The sequence below is a fragment of the Pinus tabuliformis genome, chromosome 3_2 (assembly GCF_031772625.1).
Source record: "Pinus tabuliformis cultivar Carrire ecotype Pingquan chromosome 3_2, CPIR1, whole genome shotgun sequence".
In the NCBI taxonomy this organism is placed as follows: Eukaryota; Viridiplantae; Streptophyta; class Pinopsida; order Pinales; family Pinaceae; genus Pinus; species Pinus tabuliformis.
The window spans coordinates 985,244,647-985,249,786 of NC_142302.1; positions in this window are offsets into that span (position 1 = coordinate 985,244,647).

A 5,140-nucleotide genomic window follows, 5' to 3' on the forward strand; every position below is an offset into this window, starting at 1 on the left:
AGCTACATGCCCACTGCAACATCTCGTGTCGACCTCATCATGTGTCATCATGTGAGCGGCTGCCATGATACTCCAACAAATGCTAACACATCTCTGCACACTGTTAACCCCCATGTCTGAACAAGTTGGGTGATCAGTCCAACTGTCACGCTCAAACCATGAGAATGCACATCCTCATGCCACCATCAGTCGTCTCTCATAACATCCTGTCACATCCTCAACTCGATCAAGAATCCATCTCCATACAAGTGTAAGCCATGCTCAGGTCCATGAAGTAATCCTCATCTCATCTGCAGCATGTTGTCCATGATGTTTGGTGTCAATGTGCTACATGAAATCAGCCACATCTATCCCAACATCATCATCCATATGTGTATCTCCTCAATATGAAGAGACCATCTCATCAAATCGACTCTCGATGTGCCACATCCAGGTCCATGAAGCAACCTCCATCATATTTGCAATGTGTCATCCCTCAAGTCTGCCACAGAAACAAGTATACACCTGTCTCATCTATCCATGTGCTGCCCATGATCATAGATCAATCAGCCCCCATGTGTCAAAAGTAGTTGAGTCTCAGCTCAACCCATGCCCAAGTGTAGTCACCAAGGCACCATCAACGTTGTAACTCCATCACTCCAAAGTGTCCCCAAGTCCACCATATATGAAGTCCCTCCATCATAGCTCCCCCACTAAAGGTTCCACCAAGACTTGCTCTTGTTCTCGGCCATGAGAAGTCCACCCAAGAGTGTGCCCTCCAATCTGTCCATGAGTCATGCCGGGCACTTAGCCATGTGGCTAAAGCATGACCCATTCCTCCGCAACGATCATCATGTTCCTCCCTTGTCACGGGCCTTTGCACCTTCTACCATAAGGTCACAAACAACCCCAACAAGTCCTGCAACAATCAACAACCCTTGCTTCTCCATACAAGGTCTCATCATAGTCATCCATGGTAAGATGCTCCCTTGCATCGACAAACTGACTTTGCCCTTCCCTGCATATGGTCCATCTACCAAATGCTCAAGTGAAACACAAGTATCAATACTTACTTCATCATCATGAGGCACCTCCATATGAGTATCCTCATCCATCCATGTCTGCAAATTGCACGATCCTGGTCCAACTTGATCAACCTCAAGTTCATCTTCCATACGTACCTTTTGTGTGTTTTGCACATTATTGAGATCGAAGAATTGCTCCATCTGTAATATCCATGTGGCGGGATCCTTGCCATCAAACTTCCTCATATCGATTTTTGGAACATGGTGAGTCTTCAATCCAACATTAGAGTCTATGGAATCATGATTAACATTTCTTTTGTTCTCATCATGAGTTTCCTTTAGTACCCTTTCACCCTTAGTGACCATTTCTTGTAGCAACTTATTCATATTTATCTTCAATTCTTCCATCTTATCATCCATGCCATCAATTTTAGCGTCCATGCCATTCACCTTAGCTTCCATGCCATCCATCTTAGCTTCTACGCCTTTCTTTAAACCATTCATCTTAGCTTCTACATCTTTCCTTAAACCATCCATCTTAGATTTTGTTGCTTTTTGTGCAAGTGACACTTGTTGCACTTGTTCTTGTAATTTTGATATATCATATAGCATTTCTTCTTCTTCTTCATGAGTCATGCTAGAGCTTTCAGGTTCCTTACTAAGTGTTTGCATTTTCTTTTCTCGGATCATCAGTTACCGATAATAATGCTCTATTATTCCCTTTGAATTCCTTCAAAATAAATTTTCAAACCAAGCTTAAGCAAAAATTTAAGAAATTCTACACACCTTTTTTCACTTTGTAGGAGCTCGATATTGCCTCTGATGTATCTCTATACTTTTCGATCATCTAGTTATGAATTTGTGACCTGTAGTAGCCCTCTATGTCCTCTTTCCAATGCCACAAGTTTGACTGAAATTGGATTCTCCAAGGAAGAGTTATGCAAAATCTCCCACAGTGACTTGATTATAGACTAGTTCAGTAAAGCGAACTTGTACGACATGCCACAAGTCGTTGTTTCGACCTTTGGATCTGAAAAATGCATACAAGAAACTACAGTCCGTCCTCTTTCTGTAACTTCTTACGAAATTTCAATCCGATCCCCAAAGAGAAAGTTATGATGATTTTCCCCAGGTCACCTATTTGGAATGTAACTCAGGAGTCTGCAAAAAGACCAACTTCCTCAGATCATATCTCCGCAAATATAGCGCGAAAAGCTCTGAAATTCGGACCCGAGGTTCAGCGCGCTTTATTCTTAATTGGTTTTTTTTTTGCAACTTCTGAAACGTCGCAGAAAAAAAGTTATAGCGAAAATGCCACGATGACCTGTTTGGAGCACCGAAACCCTAAGCTCTGATACCAAATGTTAGGAAACCAGCTCAAGAAAAGATAGAAAAGATAGATCAACACCTTAGAATTCAGCCTCTTCGAGGGGGCAACCTCCTTTACATTACATAAATGAACAATTCTTTGATGATTCAAATGGCAAAACCTCCTTTCTATATATAGGAGTCTAAGGAGTCACAATATAATCCAGCCTACCTAACAATAATAATATAAACCCACAAAAATAACAATAGAGGGATTCTATGGGGCACAGTAATAACAATATGGGGGCAATAGGGGCACAACAATATTAATAAGGGGTATAAATACAATAGTAATGGGGTAATCACTAGTATTATAGGGACCCAACATTTTGTTGTGAAGGGACAAGAACAAAATGTATGCAAGCTCATCAATTCCTTGAATAGTCTAAAACAGGCACCACGAGCATGGTATGAAAATCTATCTGGGCATCTTTTGAAGCTAAATTTCAAACATTACAATCTTGATGATCCAACTTTGTTTGTCAAAAATGTTCGCAAAAAAGTTGTGTATCTTGTAGTGTATTAGATGATTTGTTAATAACAAGAAACAATGAAACTTATTTTTCATCCATCAAGAAATATTATGTTGTTACTGCTACAACACCCTCCAAAATTTCAATACATTCAAATTTTGGAGCCTAATTCACCATTGCATCTAGTGTTGCCTTGGTCATCAAGTGTCGTTATGAGTCATTTTATATGTTTAAAGTGTTCTTGATCAACCTTATGTGTCTTCACATTGACTAGAACATATTTAGTGTATTTCATGGTTATAACACCTTTGTGTAAAACAACACTTTTTGGTCGCAGTCACACACACTTTATTTATTGTACTTGGGGAATGTATGTAAAGTGGTAGTTTGATGTCTATTTATCATTGTTCAAGATTGTCTAAGATTTCTTGATGACTTGGTATGTGTCACACATGATTTTATGTATGAACTCATTGTGTTCACCTCTTGTTCAATCCTCTAGACTTAGACAAATTTCAGTTGCAAAGGGAACCCATTAAGGCAATGAGTGCATGAGCGCATTCTTAAAGCTTGATCAGGAATCCTTCATTGTTCGGAAGTTTCCTAAAGAATCTTTCCCCTTCCCTGTTCTGAACTAATCCTCATGAAAAACTAAGCCTTCCTTTGAGTGCACTCCTTCCACTCGAAGAAGTGTGCCCTTCTTGAGTGCATGATCACATAACGAAGACCTGAAACTCACCCCCTTCAACCTTCAGCAACGCGCCCTGTAGCCTCCTTGCCTCTTGGAGTGCATGAGCGCATGCTGAAGCCCTGAAGCTTCATCCTTCATCCTTTGACAATGCGCCATGCACCCTCAATTTCCTTCTTGAGTGCATAAGCACACCCCGAAACCCTGAAGCCTCTCCCTTCAACCTTCAACTCTATGCCATGCACCCTCCTTGTCTCCCTTGAGTGCATAGTGCACTTGGGAAGCCTGAAGCAGCCCACACGTAGTTCACCAGATTTTCCATGTAAGAAATACATGATATTATTTCATGAAGAATACATTGGAGATTTTCGATCCCCAATCTGACAAAGAAACATAGAAACAATTAAAAGGGAGTGAACTTAAAAACATGTGTCAAATGCCAATTAGAATAAATTAAAAAAATCTCCTACAACAAGATATATTTACATGAAGGAAAAGAGTTAAGCATGGTATATATTAAGGCACATGATTAAAGTTGTATTCATCATGACATGTGGTATGTTGAATTGAAGTGCCAAAATAACATAAATCCATAAGGATATCTCCTTTTTTTTTGCTACTTGGGTATTGTATATGCCACCTAAGAATTGTTGTCTGACAAGACACACCACTTTGTGGAATTTTGAGATGGAACTGATGAAGCAACCAAAAACATCGTTGATAGGTAATAGCCACCAAAATATATGCTAAATAAAGGGCATTTAGTTGTGATTGTCCAATTATTAACTATTGCTAGACTTTGTGAATATCAAGATTCATATAAAATTCAATAATTTAATAGCCACATAGTTATACATGGATGTAACCACCTCTAGATTTAGATATGCTCTAACATTGGCAAGTCATCAATGGATAAGGATGACACTTCATCATGATATAAGGATAACAATACATAAAGAGATGATTGAGTACTTCATGATTGTATAAAAAATCATATGCTAAAAATCCTTCTTTAAGTGATAAGTCCAAATAATTATACCCACAAGACAACAATAACTACTACATAAATAAAGACCATCTCCCATTCTTCAATTAGAAACTCATAACTTGCGTAACACACCCCCTACTAACCTTAGCCCAAAAAATTAGGTTAGATGGAGCTAGTTATTGTGATGACCTGACCTCTAAAGTCTTGTTATGGAAATGGGGTCTAAATTATTCGATCTCTTACAACTTATTCAAAACGTAAAATAGATAACATCCTTGTGGTCATGTTGAGGCCTCGAAAATCGCTACCACAACATTGGGGATAACCACCCGGTTCGGACCTTAAAATAACCCCTTTTTCGTTTGGGATAGTGGCTCCAACTGGTTCAGTTAGGTCCATTTACCTTCTCCCAAGCGCTATCAGGTTTAAATATATCTCTAATTACTAATAGCTAGGGCCATCAGATCAATTATTCGAGCTAATCAAGCAAGAAGAATGATCCTTAAGTTGTTTTTGTGGAACAACCAAACCAATCTAAATTTTTTCCTCAAAAGAGGAGTTCTAAAAATGTAGAATTAATTTAAATGCAAACAAATTCTAAATGCAAGAAAAAGGAACT